General features: G+C 38.4%; 1 protein-coding gene across 2 annotated transcripts in view; it reads right to left on the minus strand.

The window, feature by feature from the left end:
- Positions 1-24,307, minus strand: part of LOC149158206 (1-acyl-sn-glycerol-3-phosphate acyltransferase) — a 135,750-nt gene that overhangs the window by 40,901 nt on the left and 70,542 nt on the right. The window lies entirely within an intron of this gene.

The raw sequence follows: 24,307 nt of genomic DNA on the forward strand, positions 1-24,307 counted from the left end.
TCCGTAAACTTCAAAAGAGCAACACATCAGGCTAGTGTTCAAGCACTGTTTAACTCCATATGTACAAAAAATAAAATTTAGCTAATGCTTCTTGTTAGGAAAGAGATCTGAAAGTTTCCTGGAAGCTTGAAATCAAAACATCAATAAGTGAGCACAATGCACAAAATACAACCACACAATCCAGCAGGATGGGTTGTGTAGACAATAGAGTTCCATGCTCTATGAGGACCTTTAAGCCCTGAAATAACATGTTATGTAATAAATTAATTAGCATAATTCAACAAAAGGGCACAATCAAAAGATCATGCCCTTTCCTGAAAAGGTACCCATGGTGATATATATGCCAGGGATCTTCATTGTAAAATGACCATCCTTCAATTATTAATAAAATATATAGGTATCTTTGTTATTTACTGAGTCGGTATACTCCATATGGTATCAAAGCCAACCATTAGCACTGCTCCCTGTTTGTTGAAAACAACCATCATCTTCTCATTTTAATTTGTTGTATCGTTGTTTGACACCTATCGTCCACCTTCGATGTTCACTTATCCAACCTGTCCCTGTCCAAAAACCACATCCAAGTTCTGCCCAGCCCGTGCGACTATGCCCCGACATCACTTGTCTACATCATTTGTCTAACGCATCTCCGTTGTCACCGTTACTTGTCTCGCTATCCCTCAGTGACATGTCGTCTGATTTTTTCATCATTCCCCGACATTGCAACCAACATTCGTCACTATCCAGGTTCCGACAACTTTTGACGCCCTATGTCTCGTGCTCCCTCCGTCACTTCCCATTCCCCGTCGTCTATGTCCATCCCATTGTTCCCCTTCATGCTGTCGACCTCGCAAGTCCACCGTTGATGTTTATTCTCCGCAGATCCATATATTTGTCGTCGGTCAATACATCATTTCTCCAACCATTGTTACCCTTATTCATTACATAAATTATATGTTATTCATTACATAATTACGATATAGTTATATATAATTGTTACCCTTGTTCATTACATAATTACGATATAGTTATAATTATATAGCTACAATTATTTGTTTAAAAAAAATACTACATAGTTAATTAAATTAATAAATAAATAAAGGAAGAAGAAGTTAAGTTGGATAAATATACACCACCACATACCCGAGCAATGACTTCGTCAATGTCGATGGCTGATTTTAATAAAAGATTGATAGATCTTGAGACTAAGGTGACCGGACATGGTGAAAAAATCGAGGAGCTCCAGGATACAACAAAGAGAATAGAGAGTCAGCTCGAGCAGAACCATAACGAATTTAAAAAGGATCATGCAATCCTTTCAAATAAGGTGGATCGAAATCATGATCAAGCAATGGTGATGTTGACTTGTATTTGTGACAAGTTGAAGATTACACCTGATCAAATACCCCAGAATAATGAAGCTACTCAACATCTCAATTCTCCAAATACATCAAACTCATCAGACTCACATGAGAAACCTAGGTCTCCAAAAGCATCGTCCATGCCCCATCAAAAAATTAGTAACATGAATTTTCAAAATATTTAGCTTGCAAATCAATACCCCTTCTTCACTCCACCAACTGCTACATATCAGCAAAGAGAAAAACTTGAGCTCTCCAAATTTGATGGTAGCGAGAAATGCAATGTTGCATGGTTCAATAAAGCAAAATAATATTTCGAGATTTACGATATTGAATGATGATGAAAAAATCAGGGATGCGTCCATGAAAATGGACGGTGAAGCATATAATTGGTATATGTGGTGGAAAAAGACGACACTTGCTATCAGTTGGAAGAAATTCAAAAATGCATTCTTTAAGAGGTTCCAAGGTGTCAAGGAAGAAGAGTTATTCTCAGCACTCACCAGACTGCAACAAAAAGGAGATGTGGACGAATACACTCGAGAATGGGAAACTTTAGCTACACGAGTACCTGGATTATCAGAAACTCGTCTCATTTAGTCATACATCACAAGACTTAAACCCCATCTCTAGGTTGAGCTTGAGCTTCATGACATCACTTCTATAGAAGTAGCAAGACAAAAGGAAAAAGTTCGTTGAAAAGAAGCACGAAAAGATGCAATGGCCAAAAGTTGAAAGAGTATATTCGAGACGAAGATTTCCCCAAACTGTGAACATGGATAATACAAAATATGTTCCACCACATCTTCGTGAAGGAGAAAAAACTAACTTGGAAATGCAAAGAATGAAAGAAGGAAAGTGCAAACATTGTGGCAAAAAATGTGACCCTAAACATAGATGTGCTAAGGGAAAAGAAACCAAGAACTTGTATAAATGTGAAGCAACTAATGATTCAAATAGTGAAGAATCAGACGTAGAAGAAATCGAAGATTCTCCACAATTTTCTCCAAAACCAGATAACGAGAATATTCCGCAAGTGTCATTATCGGCCATGATAGGTATATCTCAACCCCAGACATTAAAGTTAAAAGGACATATCAAAAAGAGCAACGTAATGGTTCTAATCGATACCGGTAGCACCCACAACTTTTTGGACTCAACTATGACAAAAAGGCTCAACATTTTCGCATTTTTGGGCTTCCCAACATGAAGGTTATGGTAGTTGACGATAAGAAAATTAAAAAAGTAGGGAAATGCCATAAAGTCAAATTACAAATTCAAGACTATAATCTAGAATCTTCGTTCTACATTGTACCATTAGGAGGAGTTGATGTGGTCCTAGGTATCCAATGGCTACAAACCCTAGGCACTTACTCTGCCAATCATCAAAAGAAATTTATAAAATTTAAATGGGAAGGGCAGAAATACAAGTTATATGGGTTCCAGCCCCCTGAGAATCAAATTGTATCATCATCCTAGATGATGAAAATGATTCGGAAGGGAGCACCAACTTATTTAGTGCAATGTCATCAATTAGAAATGCTAACTTCAAATATGATTAACGAAGAGTCACCTGAAGTTCAAGAACTAATTCAAAAGCACGAGAAGGTGTTCCAAGACCTTCCAATGAAGTTGTCTCCTAAAAGAGAAATCGAGCATACAATTGAAGTCAAATCAAGATCAAATCCCATCAACATCAAACCGTATCGATATCCACATCATCAAAAATCGAAATTGAGAGATTAGTCTAGGATCTTTTAAAATGTGGCATTATCACAAAAAGTAGAAGTCCATATGTTGCTCCAGTTGTATTAGTTCGAAAAAAAGATGGATAGTTTAGGCTATGCGTAGATTATCGAGGGCTAAACAAGATAACGATTAAGAACAAGTTTCCAATTTCATTTATCGATGAAATGTTGGATGAACTACACAGAGCTAAATACTTCTCAAAATTAGATTTGAGATCAGGGTACTACCAAATAAGGATAAGGTTGGAAGACATAGCAAAAATTGTGTTCCGTACACATGAAGGTCACTATGAGTTTAAGGTAATGCCTTTTGGTCTAACTAATGCTCCAACAACATTCCAAGCCACCATGAATGAGATATTCCATCCATATCTAAGGAAGTTTGTGTTAGTGTTCTTTAATGATATTCTAATTTATAGTAAAACATGGAAGGAGCATCTACAACATTTAGAGCAAGTTCTCATTGTATTAGAAGAGCATCAATTTTATGCCAAGAAATCCAAGTGCACTTTCGGGAAAGAGGAAGTAGAGTATCTTGCACATATAATATCCAAAGGAGTAAAAGTAGATCCTAGTAAAATCAAGGCTATAAGAGAGTGGCCCAAACCAATTAACATATCCAAGTTAAGGGGTTTCTTAGGGTTAACTGGATACTATCGAAGGTTTATTAAAAACTATGCCCATGTAACTACTCCTCTGACAAACCTTCTAAAGAAAATTCATTTCGTTGGGATGAGGAAGCAGAAAAGTGTTTCGAAGACTTAAAAGAAATTATGTCTAAAGCACCTGTATTAGTAACTCCTGATTTTTCAAAACCATTTATAATTGAATGTGATGCTTCAGGTTTTGGTATAGGAGCAGTATTGATGCAATATGGTCATCCAATAGCTTTCGAAAGTAGGAAGCTCAATAAGCGAGAACGTCTTAAGTCTACATACAACAAAGAAATGCTCGCTATTATGCACGCACTAGCCAAGTGGAGGCAATATCTTTTGGGAAGTAAGTTCTCCATATGAACATACCATAACAGTCTCCAGTACCTCCTCCAACAAAAAACGCTCTCTGAAGAACAACAAAAGTGGATTGAAAAAATTGTTGCTTTTGACATGGAGATATTACATAAAGGACAATGTAGTGGCAGATGCTCTTTCCAGAAAAGATGAAGAAACATCCTTGTTTGTAGTCTCAGCTATAATCCTAGAATGGCTTAATGAAATCTGAAGTGAGTATGCAAAAGATCCAGAAACAAGTGCTATAATCAATAACCTCCCTCAGAATTCAAAATTTGAATGGAAAAATGATATTTTGTGGTACAAGGGAAGGATTTACCTAAGTCCAAATTCCAAATTTAAAGTCAAGGTTCTCAAAGAGTACCATGATTCACTATCAACCGGACATGTAGGTTTCTTTAAAACCTACTATAATGCACGTCAATCATTTTTCTGGAAGGGAATGAATAATGATATTCAAAAATATGTAGCAGAATGTGATCAATGTCAGCAAAATAAAAGTGAGAACATTATGACCCCAGGTCTGCTCCACCCTTTAAATATCCCAAACCAAAAATGGGAAGAAATATCAATGGATTTTATTGAAGGATTACCCATGTTGAATGGAAAAAATAAAATTCTTGTAATAGACAGACTCCCAAAATATGCACACTTCATATAATTGAAGAAATCAGATTTAGCAAAAGAGATCGCCAAGATATTTTGCAAGAATATCTACAAATTACATGGATTTCCTAAAGTCATTGTCAGTGATAGAGAAGCCAAGTTTAAAGGGCATTTTCGAAAGGAGCTTTTCAAACATATTGGGACATACCTCAACATGAATTCTGCATATCAACCTCAAACATACAGTCAAACAAAAATTATCAGTAAGTGCTTAGAAGCTTACCTTCATTGTTATGCAGCGAACAAACAAAATAAGTGGGCTCAGTGGTTACATCTCGTTGAATGGTGGTACAATTCAACGTATCACACTTCCGTAAAGATGACCCCATTTCAAGCTCCGTACAGATATGAGCCTCCTAAATGGAAGGCTTTGGCCATTTCCGAGACAAAAGTTCTAGCAATTAGAAGAAACCCAAAAAGTTTTTCAAACATTAAAAAAAAATCTAAGTATTGCAAGAAATCGCATGAAGTAGCAGGCCAACGAACACAAAACATAGAGAGAATTTGAAGTTGGAGAATGGGTATTTGTTAAACTTCAGCCTTACAAGCAATTATCCTTAAAACAAAAAGGAAAAAACAAATTGGCGCCAAAGTTTTATGGACCATATCAGATTAACAAAAATATCAGCCAAGTAGCATACAGCTTAAGCCTTCCGGATAATAGTCGAGTTCACAACGTTTTCCATGTATCTTGTCTTAAAAAGGCATTTGGAAAACACCAATCAACACAAACAATGCTTCCGATATTAGATGATGAAGGCAATTTCATCTTAGAACCAGAAGGAATTGTTACCACTAGGGAAAGGAAGTTGCAATCTCGAGTAATTAAAGAATACCTTATCAATTGGAAGAATCTACCTGAAGAAGAAGCCTCCTGGGAGACAAAAGCATTTCGCCAAACACACCCGTCATTACGTATGATTTGAGGACAAAACATCTTTTCAAGAGCGAATCAATGTTATTTAATAAATTAATTAGTATAATTTAACAAAAGGGCACAATCAGAAGATCATGCCCTTTCCTGAAAAGGTGCCCATGGCGACATATATGCAAGGGACCTTCATTGTAAAATGATCATCCTTCAATTATTAATAAAATATATATGTATTTTTGTTATTTACTAAGTCTGTATACTCCACATGCCATTATAAACATATTATAAAACAATCCATTGTATTTTCATTCAGAGAGAAAATTTAAACTAAACATGTAAGATAGATTAAAAAAGAAATTGTATTGAAGTCTAATTGAGGGAAAAGTGGCGAATTGGACCAATGAAAATCAACACATAATACTACAGCCAGCTAGATGTTTGTTATTGCTTGAAATTATCCTTTGGGATTTCTCAAATGATACATATAGGGAAAGTGCCATTGGAGCATAGAAAATTCATGATGACTTGCTCAAATAATCTAAGAAGAAAAAAAATGTATATTATATATGATAAGGATTAAAAATGAAGTCCTGCTTGCAAGAATAAGTACTTGTAACGGGCTAAGTTGCACTGAAATGTGTTATGAAAGCAACTCACAAAAAGATAGAAAAGATAGATGAACGCCTTAGAAATCAGCCTCTTCGAGGGGGCAACCTCCTTTACATTACACAAATGAACAATTCTTGGATGATACAAATGAAAAGACCTCCTTTCTATATATAGGAGTCTAAGGGGTTATAATATAATCAGAGCCGACATAACAATAATAATGTAAGGACACCATAATAACAATAGTGGGCTTCTATGGGGCACAATAGTAACAATATGGGGACTACATGGGTACAGCAATATAATAAGGGGGTTGTACTAATAACAATAAGGGATTACACTAGTAGTATAGGGGCCTAACATGCCCCTCTCTTTCAAAAAGTGTTGTCCTCAATGCTTGAGTAGTTCTTGATGCTTCTGTATAAAAAAATTGTCCTCCCATGTGGAATCTTCAGCGGGTAAGTTCTTCCACTTGATGAGATACTCTGAAATTGATCGATTTCGTAGCTGTCGGGTTCTTGTTTCTGTGACTGCTCCAGGTTCCAATATGATTTTTCCTTCCTCTTCAAGTTCTCGCAATATTGTTTGAATCGGGATCTTCTGCAACTTTTGAATGAGTGGCCACACTTCTTCATCCTTCTTCCATTCATCGCTTGTTTCGTTTATCCAATCTGGTTGGATAACATAAATAGCACAAAACAATGCTTCCACATCCTCATCCTTTCTTGAGAGTGCATCTGCAACAAAATTTTGCTTCCCTTTTCTATAGATGATGTCAAAGTCACCAACATATTTGTGACCCATTTTTTCTGTTCTTCTAAAGATAATATTTGTTCTAAGAAGTATTTAAGACTATCATGATCCATTTTTACCTTGAAGTGTCTTCCCATTGGGTAAGGTCGCCATTTCTTAAGTGCATGTAGTATTGCCAACATTTCATTTTCATAAATATCTTGCTTGAAATGTAGCCGTAAAAATATCCAATCACCTACATCAAAACATTTTTCACTGCGATGTTGATCTACCTATTGTTTCATTCGATTCTGCACCAAAGTGGCGTTATCCTTTAAAAGTTGGAGAACTTGTTGTTGATGCTCGATGTGATCTTTCACTGCTTGAATCTTTTTCTTCTTGATATGTCCTTCTATCTTTAGAGTTTGAGCAGTGGTAATTTCTTCCAATGCTTTACAAGATATGGTCGGATTCATCTCTTGATGCTCAATGTGATCTTTCACTTCTTGAACATTTTTATTCTTGATATGCACTTCTATCTTGATAGTTTGAGGAGTGGTAATTATGTCCAATGCATTACAAGATATGGTTGGATTCATTTCTTCTTTCTCGATGTGATCTTTCACTTCTTGAACCTTTTTCTTCTTGATATGTCCTTCTATATTGAGATTTTGAGGAGTGGTAATTATTGCCAATGCTTTACAAGATATGGTCGGATTCATTTCTTCTTTCTCTGGGGTTGGTTCCAGGTGTATATCCTCTTCTTTTGATGTTTCTTGATCCTTTTCTTCCTCCTCTTCATAATCGATGTAAGATAATTTCTTCTCAGCACACTTATGAACTTTAGTGCATTTACTATCACAATTGTAACAAAGCCCTTTTTCTCTTTTTTCTTCCAATTGTTGTGGTGTCACCCTTGTAGGTTGTGGAAGGCTAGGAGAAACAACACTTCTATGTTTATAGTTGTGAGGGGTAGAATTCCTTGTTTCTATAATTTTGCTTTCCACTTTTCTTGCCAACCTGAATGCCTTCTCCAATGAATCAGGTTCCCAAAGACGAACCTCGTGTTGAATGTTATCCTTTAAAGTCTCTATGGAGACATCAATCATCTGCTTCTCTGGAATATCATTTTCCCTTATATTCAATTTTTTAAAATCCTCAATATGCTCTGCCATTGAACACTTTTGTTTGAGATCTGTCAATTGGCTAAAGAAGGTGTTTCTCTTTGTATCCTCATAATGTGCTATCATTTCCTCCGTGAAAATTGACCACGTGACAAGTGGTTTACGAAAACAAAGCCCTTTATACCATAAAAATTGATTCGGTTCTAAATAATTAGATGCAATACATACCTTTTGTAACAATGGTACACCATGTAGATCAAAATATTTCTCCATTTGTAGTATCCAATTTACCGGATCCTTGCCATCAAACTTCTTCATCTCGCTTTTTCTTGATTTTAGGAGCTCGATCTTGAAACGACTCTAACTCTGTAATTTCATATCTTCTAGTTCTGAAATCATGACCTGCAGTAGTCCTCTACGTCCTCTTTCCAATGCCACCAGTCTGATCGAAATTGGATTCTCCAAGAAAGAGTTATGCACAATCTCCCAAGATGACCTGATTATACACCTTTTCAGAATAGCGAACTTGTATGACGTGCCACGTGTCACTGTTTTGACCTTCGGATCTGAAAAATACACACAAAAGACTACAGTCCATCCTCTTTCTGTAACTTCTTACGAAATTTCAATCTGATGCTCAGAGAGAAAGTTATGACGATTTTCCCAAGGTCACCTGTTTAAGATGTAATTCGGGAGTCTGCAAAAACCCTAAATTCCTCAGATCATATATCTGAAAATATAGCGAGACAAGATCTGAAATTCGGATCCAAGGTTCAAAACAATTTCTTCTCAAATGGATTTTTGTTTTAGCTTCTGAAACTTCGTATCGAAAACGTTATAGCGAAAATTCCACGATGACCTGTTTGGAGCAACGAAAACCCTAGAATCCAAACCTCTGATACCAAATGTTATGAAACCAGCTCACAAAAAGATAGAAAAGATAGATGAACGCCTTAGAAATCAGCCTCTTCGAGGAGGCAACCTCCTTTACATTACACAAATGAACAATTCTTGGATGATACAAATGAAAAGACCTCCTTTCTATATATAGGAGTCTAAGGGGTCATAATATAATCAGAGCCGACATAACAATAATAATGTAAGGGCACCATAATAACAATAGTGGGCTTCTATGGGGCACAATAGTAACAATATGGGGACTACATGGGTACAGCAATATAATAAGGGGATTGTACTAATAACAATAAGAGGTTACACTAGTAGTATAGGGGCCTAACAAAATGGATACGAATACGGGGTTTCAAACGGATACGGAAAATTTTCAAAAAATTTGGATACGATAAACGACACACACACACATATATAATAATTTCATATTACCTTTCATCTTTTACTACAAACCCTTTGATCCCACAAAATGAGCAAACTTTGAACAAATCTGAACACCTTGATTGCTAAAACTTTTGAAGAAATAGCTTATTTTTCTTGATCCTATTAAAAACCCAAACCTACTTCTATATAATTAGTGACTGCAAAGGTCCCACCAATGATGTGTTTCAATGATTTCCTTCTTTTTAATAGTTTCTTTGGTACTATAATATTTTACTTTAGCTTTGATACTTTATTTAAAATGCATGACTTTTTATTGTTTTTTTTCCTTTTTAAAATCACCTTGTTCTTATGACTTGATTTCAATAAGCCAACTTGATGATCCGATAAGCCTTGTCCTTTTATAAATAAATCAATAATAATTCTTTATGACTTTGGCTTATAACTTGAAAATAATCCTTATATTTTCTTGGATAATATATTTTTTATGTATAGTGGCGAATTTTAATTTTGTTGTGATTATTGACATTAATATCGTTGGTGTCCAACTTAACTAGTATTCTTCCACATTGGTGTATGTTGTCGCTCAAATTGTATAGCAAAACGTGACAACAATCAGGTCAGCGGTTGTCACTTTGATCTCTGACCTCTCTGTTCTAGTTGTCTCCCTACATCAGGCTATTGGGGGTAGTCCCTATGAAATGTGAAGATGGAAATACCCGTCGATAACCGACAAGTCTAGGAGACACAACTGAATGGCCTAGCAACTTGGTTAATCTATCAAGTTTAATGATTAGATTAAATTATCTTGAAAGACCAGTGCGTTAATGGAGTCAAATACTTTCTTTATGTTAAATTATATACCAAACCACTGCATGAATAGTTGTTGCTTTAGGATGCTTCACTATCCTAAATGAAATGCAACACCTAAAAGCTAAGTGAAATGTAAGATCCTGGTTAATTTTAATCTAGATGCCTAACTAAATTAATCCTTTCCCTTAGCTATTTTGAAACTAGTCTCTAGAGTAGGTTGTGGGGAGAAGCCCAGAGAAAAATAGCAAAGGTTATATTAACAATACCTCCCCTGGAAATCTAACCAACCGATGTATAATGACCCATCTTTAATATAGAGAGCACAAGAGTATTAGCATGCATACAATGCATGCATATGATAGCTACATATGCATGTATTGCATGTATTGCACTATTATATATATATATATATATATATATATAGATATATATATATATATATATATATTCTAAATTAACTATAAATGTTGAAAATCACGACACTGCTTCAGATAGAAGTTACACCCTCACCCATCACCAAGCATATTGCTTAAATGCGTCATAATTAAGGAGAAAATACCCTAAATAATTTCAATAATATAAATTTAAAAGTATAAAGTAAATTTGGTTATAAAGAAATAAATGTAAAATTTAAGTTAATTATAAATATGGTTATATATTTATATATCCCATAATATTAATAAATTATTAAAATATGAAATTTAAATCAAAATAAAATAAATATTATAAACTAAGGGCATTTAAAGAAAACTAATAAAAAAATCCTAAAGGTAAACTAATACACGTCAATATCCCTGTAGCTTTGGACAAATAGAGTTACACGTTACAAAGGGGGGAAGGTGTCACCATGTAGGAAGCGGTGACCGCCAAGAAATGTTATACATAGACAGAAGAGGAGCATGAAAAAGGGGGGAGGGGAAAATATACAGAGAATGGGGAAAAATAAATCTGTTTGAGGGATGAGCCAGGGGCTCGATTTTGGAACTGAAAATTGGAAAATCTTCAGCTGTTCTTGGAGTTTTGGGCACGGGGGCCAGAGGACTTCCATTTCGAAGTCCTCTGGATCTGGGAACCGCAGAGGTTGATCCCAGATAGGCAGGGAGGAATCGGTTGGTTTGGTAATGGAACCAGAAAACTCGGAGCAACGTGGACCGACACCAGATGGGAGAATCAGGTACGCAATTGCATTTAATTTGATAGAATTAATCTAATAGATTTTTACAAGAAATCTGTCCATCTTGTTGAATTTTAATAACAGTCCTTACACGATGCCTCTGGCACTGCAGAAACCGACTCTGACCACTGCAAGGTCACCGTGTTAACCACTCAAGAGGGTCTAGACTTCGCAAGCTAGACAAGAAAAGTAGCCCTAAGAGTCTTTCAACTAAGCTTATGCTTGGAGGTAAATTAGTTAATGCAAGACTAAACCTAAAATATGGATGTAAGATGATAGATCACTCTTAGTGAGATCATTAAATATATTTAACACTTGAATTACAATTATATTCGATTTATAACAATGAAGTACTTAATCAATGTGTAATGACAATCTTCACTAAAAGAGGAAACTGCTCAATGAAACAAGATAGAAGGCGCCAATGATATCAATAGACAATTGTTCATGAAATAAACAAACTCAATGCTTCTCTCAATAATGCTAGAATGTCAATCAACAATAAAGTACCAATGTGTCAAATAGATACACAAGAGAGAGAGAGAGAGAGAGTTTAAACACAAATAGCAACTTTTCTAGATTATCACAAGAATACTCTTATCACAATTATGATTATCAATTGACTTGATTAGCAAGGATGTAAACTTAGATATGAAGCTCACTTGCAATTGCACAATATTAGTCACACTTGTCACAAAAGAAAGAATTCCATAAGAAATGCTTTTTCCATATGATCATAAGGAACAATATAATCAACTTCAATTATCCATTTAATGCAATGACAAGTAAAGATATTCCTTAGAACCAATGTCACAATGATGCTAGCTATCAATAAGAGAAATAGAGCATTAAACCACAATGTGTTCTTTAGAGCAATAAGCCAATAATCGTCAATTTAATTAGCCTTTTAGATCACTTAAAAGGGAGCCATGACACATGCCAATTATGTTCTTGAAGCAAGTTGCAAAGATGCCAAAAGATGAATGTGTTAGTTTTTGTAGCATCGGATGTGTTCTAGCCACAAAATTTGGTGGAGAGGTTAGAATACATGAGATCTCCAAAAACCAAAAATCATTTCTAAAAATTCCACCTAGAGATGGCTTAATTAAATCATTAGTCGATTTTTAAATATTTCCTAACTCTAAACTTAGGGAGTATAGCTAATTAATCAAAATTAAGGTGAGAATTCTCTAGAAACTCACACGGATCGATCCAGAAATGATTTAAGCCATCGATTAAGATTTAATCTTGGTCTTGGAGTCCCAACAGAAAGATATAAGAAGGGATTGATGTGGTGATGGAGGTTGCACTAGAGTCACTTGGAGAATTCAATTTTCCAGAGTAGCAACAATCAGCTGTTGAAGAGTTCGAGCTTCAGTGAGGCAGCAGAGATAGTGAGGGGCAGGGACGGTGATCCGAAGGAGGTTTCCCAGATCCGGAGAGGCAACAGCAAGAGGGTTGAGTTATTCCCAGTGAAGCAGCGCAGAGGACTGCGCAGTTTCTTCGTAGAAGTAGTTCAATTGTTGGAGAGAAATTTGTTCTCAGTTCCAGAGACAGGCAGAGTGTCCAGGGTGTTGCAAAGATGATTTCCTCAGCAGAGACAGGGAAAACGACTTCATCAAAGGCAAGTTGGAGGCTTGACGTCATAGGGTCTGCACAGAGCAGCGCAGAGGCTGACACAGAGGGTCTAAGAGGCTGAGTTTTCTGAAGGAAGTTGTGCTTGGATTGCTTGTGGAAGAAGGGTAATTCCCTTGAAATAATTTTGCATAGATTTTCTTGTTGTTTAGATTGCCAATTGGGCATCCATAGATTGTACTCAGAATTTCACTGCTGCATAATAATAAAAACCCTCATTGTTGCACTGGTTTTCCCAAGTTGGGTCTTTTCGGGAACAATTGTCCAAAAATAACGATGTCATTTTTATTGTCTGTGCTAGTATTTTCTCAGTTTCCAGCGCTACTATTTCGACAGTTTTTGTGAAGGTTGCAGTGTGATTTATTTGATATTTGTCGTAGCAAATAAAGTGTTAAAATAATTAACAGTTAGAAAAATAATTTCCAGTTGCTGCAATAGGATTTCAATTTTGGAATTTTCACATAATGCAATATGCTGATGCAAAAGATGACAAGAGACTAATGAACCTTTGATCAAATTTTAAGCATGTTACACACCACTTGTGGGTAGTGTATATGGAAGAAAAATTTTCTCCTAAATGGTCCTCAACTGGAAGCCAGCATCCCCTAATAGCTCGATGTGCCATTTTCTCCGGCACTTGAGCCAACCATGTGGTTCCTCGCCCATTTGTTATGAATGTATGTTTGAAGGTGGGCCTCTCGACCCCAAAGGTATGGCTTTTCATTGGTATAGTTGAGTAGTTTTCCTTACTTATCATGGGCACTTTTGGGCATGAATTGGTGGGGGGATTCGGCGGAAAGAGTGGGTTAGGTTTGTATTCTTGTCTCCATTGCCCGATTTCATGGTTACCCTTGTATCCTAGTCTTGTGGGATCTCCTTTACTGGCCATTAGCTCTAGGGTTGGCACTACATGGGAAATCCCGATTTTGGTTGCGTGGTCCCACTTCCCAACACCACCTACATTACTCCCTTTCCACTCATTTGAGCCCCATTCATCTCTTTTCCCATCCAAATCCACATGTGTCCATTGGGTCCGCACAGGGTTAGCCTCCCCCTCCCCTTGTCCGCATCTTGGGTCAAGCCTGGAATGATGCCCCAGAGGTTGATGCAGCTAGAAAGAAAACAAAAATTATAATTTGGCCACTCTCAACAGGAAATGTACCATAAAATGCAAAAGATGGCCAGGACATATAAATTTAGGACGTGGGAAAAAGCCAAACATGAGCTCTACCCCTTAACTATGGCCATCACCCTGGTTCTTATGGGCCCTAGATGAGCCCCCTCCATCATTAAGGACCCCATGATTGTCCCAACCCCTGGTGGGCGATGAACTGCCTCACCTTAAGGGGGTATCCATTCCTACATATTACACATCATGATCTCCATCGCCTGGAGCCCTGAGCAATTATGAAAAAAAATCAATCAAAGGTAAAAGGCATATGAAGAACGGTGGAAAAACAAAGGTTGGAGTAACTCATGTACCACGACTTGCTCCCTCCTACAATCATATACCCAAGTGTGGGCTTCTCTTATTATAGCTACCCTTGCACCTTGACATGTGGTCTAGATGATTCCCCTAATCCCCACTCCATTGCATTATTATATCATTTGCCACCTACCTCTTAAATGATGTACCATGGGCATGCCACCCCCTTTAAAGGTTGAAACCGTCTAATTGGGTCATTGGTTAACCCCCTATTGAGCTTGGAGACACTTGTACATGCCAAAGCCCACTATGGAAGGACATGCCACCATGAAGTGCCCCATTGATCCCATGACTTGTAAGCATTATTACTTGATTATTCTAATGATTTGTTGTATTGGAGGGCAAAGGGACGCATTGGATCTTATGCAAGATTGCATGTGGGTCTTTATTTGGGGTTTGGTCTCCCTATATAGGGTCCTAGCCCTCCAGAGTGCCACATTGGCACTTGTAGGGTGAGCGTTGAGAGCCATGGGCCTCCACCATAGTAGATATGATTTCATGGATCCCCAACAGCGTTCATTGATTGCTCGTGTTCCACCTTTTGAATGAGGATGATGCACCTAGTCCACCATGCCTAGCCAAATCCACAGTTGCACCATACACTTGGCAATTGTTCCAAGATGCCTCCCGCCACAGAGGGAGGGCTTATGTCATTACTCCAGCCCTTACAGATGGTCTACAGGCATATTTGATCCATTTGGAGACCCATAAGGATGTGCTTGTGCCCCCACACCCACTTGGGATCACCACAGGTTCTTGATTGCCATGTTTTAAAACTCTGACTCGAACTCCGACTCGGCCGAGGGTCAACTCCGACTCGGTATCGACTCGGCCGACCCGATTTCAGTGACTCGGTCGTTGTAAAAAATACATTAAATATTCATTTTTTATAAAAACACATAATTTTAAAGATTTTCATTCATGTTTCCAAACACACAGCATTAGAATATAGATAGAAGACAACATATGATCAAAGTAGGCTCATGAATATATCCATTATATTAAAATGGCACCCAGTGCACTGTCCAATACATACACGATGATGATATAGAGATCAAAACAAAAACACATAACCAAGGAGGCTAGAAATGGCCTCTACAACAAAAGTATGTGACCAGTACTACTGGCTACTGCTAGAGTTGCCAACATCATATGGCTCAGTGTTACTTGGGAGCGGGAGCGAAAGGGGGGAGCGGGAGCAAAAACGGGAGCGGGAGCGACATTTTCAGAAGCTCCCGGTTTGGGAGCGAATCCCAGAGGATTTCAACAACCAATGTCACTAACATCAAGGTACATAGAGGGATTAGTGCTCTTGATTAAATACAAGTTCCATACTCTAATACATGACAAAAATTCAATGGAAACATTGCAATCCCCCAATCCTGAAACCCTGAAAAGACGATAAGTCTGCTAGATTTTGAATGAAATCTAAAATTCTACTTTCTCCATATGAAATCTAATGAAGTCGGAACCACTCTCAAACATCCTGAGTCATTTCATGGTAATGTTAAAAATTTAAGTAAAAGGATGAACATGACGATTAAGGAGAATGTCACTTTTACTTTAAGAATTTAACATTACCATGAATAGCATAGCCTTAGTAGGGCAATATGATCAAATACTAGGGTTTGGGAGAGGGGAATAGACCCCAAAGACCAGCAAACTAATTCATAAACCCCCTTGGAGTCCCCCACACTTAGAAAAATTTAAAAAAAAAATCAAAATAAGGCGTGTTTTTATGGTTCACTAGCCACTGTCAAGCTTCAGCTACCCGACTGAGTCGGCCGAGTGATGACTGACTCAGCCAAGTCAGTCATAACTCAGCAAACCGAACCGAATTTTCTGCCGGGTTGAATTTATTTTTTTTCCGGCTTGGACCAACTCAGCCGAGTCGGTTCCGAGCCGGCCGAATCTTAAAACAATGCTTGATTGAAAAACAAGGGGCCAACCACTTGTCCACTATGTTTGGAGTCCATTTCTACATCATGGCATCCCTTGGGACTTCATCAAGCCTCCTCAAAGGCCCAACAACTCACTTTGTTGATCATTCAATCCTCTTGAGAGGCTTATATTTTATGGGCTAAATTAGGCCAAATTAGTTAAATCGAATTCATTAGGAAGTGTATAAATACAAGTGTGATGAATCATTTTGATCATCATCACTTGGATTGGATCATTCTCTCTTGTGAAATTTTCGCTATTCTTTTGGGAGGACGAAATTGGATGAATGGATGAATTTTGATGATTGGATCTCTTCATTTTTGTTGTGGAGCTTCACTATTGGCATATAATGATGACTGGATATACTCTTTCTTACATGTATGTACTATTTTAATGCTATTTCGTTACTTTCTTATTGTCACATGCATGTTTTTGGGGATTTTCGCTATACTAGGCTGAATTTACTACTTATGTGAAATTGTGGAAATTTGCCTTTTTATGGTGTTGCATCATGTCATGGGCCATGTATGAATGAGTGAATGTTCCTAGAGATATTTTGTCGAAATTTTGTCTTGATAAGTCATCATATATTGCATATCAAAGTGTAAAGACCTTGAGCAATTGTCCCATGCCCTAATTGCCATGTGAAATTGTTATAGAGGCCTCCTTGACTAAGTGAATTCATTCCAAGCATTGAAATAGCCTTGACTCCATTTCTCGCAAAGGATTAGACACTGATCCTCCATATGTGATCACCTAAAAGCATATCTTTCTCACCTTCTCCCGTTTTTTCTGGGCCTAACCCCAATAGGTGACCTAGGGCATCAAATTTTTCACGATTCACCCACTCAAAATATTCGACCTCTTGCCCTCTACTGCGTTGTTGTGTTTCCTAGAAGCCCCCCAAATTTGAAGCAATTCCAACTGTGGGATCTTGAGATATTCCAAGCCCTAGCTCCAAGATCAATTCTTGCCCTTGGTATCCCTTGGCTAGTGACCTCATTGGAATCATTGCACCAAAATCAGTGAAAATTTCCCCTTTGATCCCCTTCTCCCCCTCAATTAGGTGAAGAACACTCTTGATTGATCAGCTCCACCCCCTTGACCTAATTCTAGGTCCACTTGGTCCCGTGTGGTCCCACAACTTACTGAAGATAATTTCACAAAGACCATTTGGAAACCAAGTTTTCACAAGGGTTTCTAGGACTAGGTCCCTCCTTTACAAGTCTCATTTGCAAACCCTAGCCCTTGAAATCCCCTTGGCCCTTCTTGGAGAGCCTTACACCTTGCTTCTCAAGCAAGTGAACCATGCAATTGAGTCTCTCCTGTGAATAGGCCTTAGGGATCACTCTTTAGCTCTTCATTGATTCATCCATCTAGTGATCCCCTTCATACCGGGTCTCCTCCCATCGGTGAAAGTCCGTAAAGAGTAGGGAGCCTTAGCTGAGGTGACAGTGGGCTATCGCTCCATTGTTGCCCTTAACCTAGTAGTTGCCCTTTTAGGATCCCCTCCTAGGACCCCTGCTAGTTTGAGCGGTAACCAAGCCCAAATCACTTCAACAATAAATGCTCATGAATTAGATTTGTTCCTTAGTTATTTTTTCAAGTCTTTAAGGCAATTTATTACTGCTGCAATCTTATATTCATAGGTCTGCAAATTTATATCAGACTTACAAATTATTATATCAGCACTTAGAAGATGATGCAAGATGTCAAGAATGAACTAGAAAATCGAAGCAAGAAACCTTCCAATGATTGACAGTTAGTTTTGTGACCACTTATAAGCTATAGATCAGACTTTTAATATTCAGATCAGAACTCAAAAAGCATATATCAGACATATATCAACTCAGAAAAATAGTGATACAGTCCTCCAAAAAGCCAACAAGGTGTCAAACAATTAATGCCAAATGAGCTCCAATGATTAGTTAATGAAATTAAGTGATTGTTTAATGATTTTTTGTCACTTTAATGTTTTTTATTAGTGTTATGGGACTGAATAGATGGTTGTAGCAAATCAGAGAAGACAATGAGGGATAGAGAAGCAAACCAAGAGGCCTAAGGGCCTAGTTGAGGGCTAGAAGGCTTGGAGATGACTTCCACTTCTTGCAACCACAATGTTAGCAAGAAAATCACTGCAACACAAGATGTTAGTCCACTAAAACAATGCAAAAATCAAAGATGACTGAATATAGGGCTAGGGCAAGGCTACAAGGCTAGGAAAACCCAAATACTAGGGCTAGAAAAGGCAAAAATGGGGCTATAAGGCCGAAGAGAGACAAAGAAGGAGGCCACAAGGCCTAAAAAGAAATTGAGTGAGGGGACTAAGGCCAAAAAGGTTTGCGCTAAAGAGGAGGAGCCCAATAGAGTTGACGTCAAGCCCTAGAAGGCTGACGCAGGGCAAGGGAAGGCCGCTAGAGGGGTTGCGACTAAGGGAAAGGCCCCTTTAGGGCCTACAGCCAAGGCTTAAGGGGAGGTCAAGGCTAAGGCAAGGCTCCCCAAGCCTACGGCCAAGGGAAAAGAGGAGGCCGAGGGCCTAGGAAGGGGCTGCAGCACCCCTGGAAGGCAAAAAAGGGCAGTCGCAAGGGAATGCAGAGGAAAAGGGATGTTGTCTAAGCTTAAGGAGCTTTCGGCTAGGCCTAGTAGGATTAAAAGAAAAATTCAGACCCCTGCAATCACAGGAATCTCACCACAAAATGCCAAAAATCACTTCCTTAGGGCCAGCGTCTTCCTTCTTCAACTAATCGTTGAGTTTCTGGAAGCTGGGGAGGCTAGATCTTACCCTTAAGAGCCTAGATCAGCCTTCTTTGCTTGGATGAATAGCCCGGAAATAATTGTTGCTTCAAACCCTTGAGCTATCACCTACATAAATGAATAAAAGAATTCCAAACCCCAAATATTTATATAAAATTTCAAAACCCCAAGAGCTATAAAATAAAATAAAAAGGTTAGAAATAATTTACAATATTTACAAATTAAAATTACAAGCTCTCATTAGCAAATTAATTTCTTTTAGCCCAAGATCAAATAAAAAAAAATTGAGAATTTTGAAATAAAATTTTGGATGAATAATTTCGAAAAATAGACCTGCCAAAACCCTCCTGCAAAATAATTTATCGCAATGAAGTCTTAGAGCCCAAATAAAGTCGGCTCTTCCCTGCCATCTATGAACTTGGACCCCAAGGGTTTCTTACTGCTCAAAACTAGCAGGGGGTCCTAGAGGGGCACTTGCTAGGTCAAGAGCAACAATGAAGCTAAAGCCCATTGTCACCACAGCTAAAGCTTCCTACTCTTTACGAACTTTCACCGATGGGAGGAGACCTGATACATAGAGGATCACTTATGAAGGTTAGATCAACTAAGATGGATGTGAAGTGATCTCGATGACCCTTTCCTAGGAGAGACTCAAGAGTAGGACTTGCTTTCTTTTTAAGCAAGGTGCAAGGTTCTCTAGGATAGCGGAATAGGAATTTGAGGGCTTGGAGTAGGGAATGTGACTTGTAAAGGAACTTCCTAAACCCTAAAATCCTTTTGGAACTTGGTTTCCCAAGTGGTTTTTGAAGAGTTGACTTTGATAAGATATGAGACCACACGGGACCAAGTGGACCCAGGTTAAGTCAAGAGGATGGAGTTTAGCGACCAATGATATTCTTGACCCAATGAGGGAGGGGAAAGGGATCAAGGAATGAATTTTCAATGGAAGGCAATGCAAGGATCCCAGTGAGGTTTCTAGCTTAGGGGAAACAAAGGGCAAGAATTGGTCTTTGAGCTAGGGCTTGCGATATCTCAAGATCCCACAGTCTGAATCTCATGAAATATGGAGAGCTTCTTAAGGACACACCAGTGCAGTTGTAGACCCAAAATAGAAGTATTTGGAGGGCTACATTGTGAGATATTTGATGCCCTAGGTGAGCTATGGGGCTAGACCTAGAAAGAAGAGGAGAAGATGAAGAAAAATAAGTTTTTGGGCGATCACCTATGGTAGACCAATGCCTAATCCTTTGGGGAGATTGGAGTCAAGAATGATTATGAATTCAGATTTTATTTTTTGGGTCAAGGCCTTAGAGGCAACCTCACTTAGCACTAGGGCAAAGCAAAGTAGCTTCAAACACTTTATACTTCGTTTTGCAAAATATATGGCTTATCAAGATAAATTTCAACCATGAAATATCCCTAGGAACATTCACTCATCATACATGGCCCATACATGAAGTATCACTATCTAGAAACAAAATTTCCGCAACTTCGCAATAATAGATGCAACAAATTAGCCCTAGAATAGCGAAATCCCAACAACAATCTATGTGACAAAAATAGAGCAAAGAATAGCATTGAAATTGCACATACATGTATTAGAGTATATCCAACCTTCAAAAAATTTCCAAACAAGAGGCTCCAAGACAAGAGAAAATGATCCAAACGTCAAAATTCATTTCATGCTCCAAAATTTTGTCCACCAAGAAGGATAGTGAAGTTCTCTAAAGAGATACAAGTCCAACCAATTGATGATAATAAAATGAATTCACATCACTTGTATTTATACACTTCTAATGAGTTTGATTTAGCTAATTAGGCCTACATTAGCCCCTACAATAAAATAATGTGTAAAATAACTAACTTTTGGTAACAAGCCCACCAAACTAGCTCATAAACAAAAGAATAAGCCTCTCAACAGGTCGAATAATAAATAGTGCATGTCGTAGGGGTGTAATGAGCGGAAGGGGAGTAATATATGTGAATCAAGGAGCGGGACCACACAATCAAAATTAGGGTTTCCCATGTAGTACCATCCCTAAAACCAATAGGCCAATAAAAGAGATCCCACGAGACTAGGGTGCAAGGTTAACATCCCAAAAAAGACCTAGGGGACAAGAGCACAGACCTACACCACTCTTTCTGTCGAATCCCCCCATTAATCCATGCCCAAAGTTTCCATGATAAATAAACTAGAATACTCAATTACCAAATAACAAGGCATACCTTTAGGTTTGGGGGCCCCACCTTCAAACATACGATCATGACAGATGGGTGAGGGACCACACAGTTGGCTCAGGTAGCAGAGAAATGGCACAATGAGCTAGCTGGTGGCTGCAAGGGGGTGTTGGCTGCCGACTGAGGACCATCTTGGAGAAAAAAAAATCTCCTAGGGATATCACCCACAAAATTGTGGGTAACATCTAACTCCAACTGGGATGTGATCTCTCGAAGAAGTAGGCAAAGCTACTCGAACGGGAGGTCACGAGAACTCCAGCAATCTCTTGGTTACCATAGACCTGTCACCTGCACATATAATAGATGGAAAAACACGGGGCAGCATGATTCTGCGACATCTTATGATCACACATGTTATATGTTAGGCCATAAAATCAACTAAAAATAAAATATGCAGATATGCACCTACCTACCATGAAAAATATCATATGACATTACTTCTAATGCAAAAATGAGCATGCAATGCATCCTACCCTAACATGCATATGACGAAGCTAAGTGTAATCATAAAGCCAATGCAGCCAACATATTATCAAGTCAATATAAATATGCCTACTTATATGATTACTCATGCAGCAAACCCCAAAGTGAATGCAAACCCAAACACATGGAGGATGTTGTGGGTGGGAGGTGGGAAAATATGATGCCCACACATGGATGATTATGTGAGAAGAGGTAAGAAAAGGATGTAATCTAGTCCATGAGATCTTCTCTTGCAACCAAAATATAGAGATGTCAACAACCAAGCTTATAAACTTTTGACGGATGGCAACCTCTAGCATATCACTTCCACCATTGTCCCTATTATTTACGTCATGGTTTATGGCCTTCATCGGGTTATGAATAGTAGGAAAGGGAGGCTGACGAGATGGAGAAACACAAGTAAGTTGCACATAATGATTACATTGGAGAGGGAAGACTATGGAGTGATCAAAAGCCTGAGGGTGTGTCCAAGGAGGAAAAGTAGAATCAATGAAGGGCTTTTACTTGACACTATACTCGGGAGGAGGGAAGGGCTCACAGTTACTTGAGATTATATGACTAGGGGTGAGGGAATCACTTGATGAAGACTCAAGATAATGACCAATAGGAAAAAGGGAGGAAGAAGTATTGTATTCAACGGGTTTTGCTTTCCCAAAATCATAATCTAAGGCTCAAGTGATTTGAACATAGAATCATACTCAGGAGAAGTGGGAGCCTTATCAATTTCCTTAGTATCAAAGATTGGGTCTCTCTTAAAAGGAAAATTGATCACTTCCAACTGCCCCTCTTTATGCAAAGGAAAATGAAGATTCTCCTTCCCAAGGGTATCAATGGGTATGTCATTATAAATAGTGTTTGAGGGGAAGGGAAGACCAATCTCATCTTCATCCTCCTTGTCGGTGTCATAAATGGGAGCACAGTCAAATTGAGGACCAATAATTTCACACTTCTCCTTTTCAATGTGGAAATAATCTCCAATGTCATCTTCCAAGGGGTTAATGGGATCATCTTTTTCAAGGTTTTCAAAAGAGGATTCATCGAGAGTAATATCCTTGAGAAAGGTAAGGTTGGTCTCAATTTCATTTTCCATAAACTCATCCTTCCCAGCACATGTTCCTCAAAATCATCATTTTCATCATGTGGACCCAAGGAGGACTCGTCTTCCTGCTCATTACCTAGATTCTTAATGTCTTGATGATGCTCAATGACAGCTTTCACTTGGATGCTTAATGCAGGGTGTACTTGAAAATGTCTAAGGAAGCCATCAACGAACTCTTCAATAGATGAGATGCTCCTAGGCTCGTGATCATGCAGCGATGAGTTATGACTGCCGAGAGATCCCATGAATAATAACATAAGGACATCTTGGTGAACAACCTTCTCTCTTGAAGCATGTGCATTAAATCTTTCTACGTGGTCACTTACCGTCCTTCCTGCGACATGATTAGGATGCCCAGGGATGCTAGCAATGTTCAAAGTGGAAAATTTATTAAAGAAAGACAACCTATTTGAGGTGCACATGAAAAATATGTAGGAGTCGCCAGGGTATTATCAAAGATGCCTAGAAAAATGCTTGTTTCACCCTACAAGCATCGACCTTAAAGGTCAATGAAGAACTAGGGCTTCGTTCTTCCAATGGAGTCGCCAATAATGATATGTCAATATGTTGTATGGGGAACAAAACACACGCAATGTGTCCCCAGCGACGGCACCAAAATGTTATTGCTCAAACTAGCAGGGGGTCTTAGAGGGGCACTTGTTAGGTCAAGAGCAACAATGAAGCTAAAGCCCACTGTCACCACAGCGAAAGCTTCCTATTCTTTACGGACTTTCACTGATGGGAGGAGACCCGATATATAGAGGATCACTTATGAAGGATAGATCAATTAAAATGGATGTGAAGTGATCTCGATGACCCTTTCCTAGGAGAGACACAAGAGTGGGACTTGCTTGTGTTTTAAGCAAGCTTTCTCTAGGATAGGGGAATAGGGATTTGAGGGCTTGGAGTAGGGAATGTGACTTGTAAAGGAGCTTCCTAAACCCTAAAATCCTTCTGGAACTTGGTTTCCCAAATGGTTTTAGAAGAGTTGACTTTGATAAGATATGGGACCACACGGGACCAAGTGGACTCAAGTTAGGTCAAGAGGAGGTAGTTTAGCAACCAATGATATTCTTGACCTAATTAGTGAGGGGAAAGGGATCAAGAAATGAATTTTCAATGAAAGGCAATGCAAGGATCCCAATGAGGTTTCTAACCTAAGGGAAACCAAGGGCAAGAATTGGTCTTCAAGCTAGGGCTTCTGATATCTGAAGATCCCACTGTCAGAATCTCATCAAATTTGGAGGGCTTCTTGAGGACACACCAACGC

The sequence above is a fragment of the Pinus tabuliformis genome, chromosome 5_2, assembly GCF_031772625.1.
Source record: "Pinus tabuliformis cultivar Carrire ecotype Pingquan chromosome 5_2, CPIR1, whole genome shotgun sequence".
NCBI classification, from domain to species: domain Eukaryota; kingdom Viridiplantae; phylum Streptophyta; class Pinopsida; order Pinales; family Pinaceae; genus Pinus; species Pinus tabuliformis.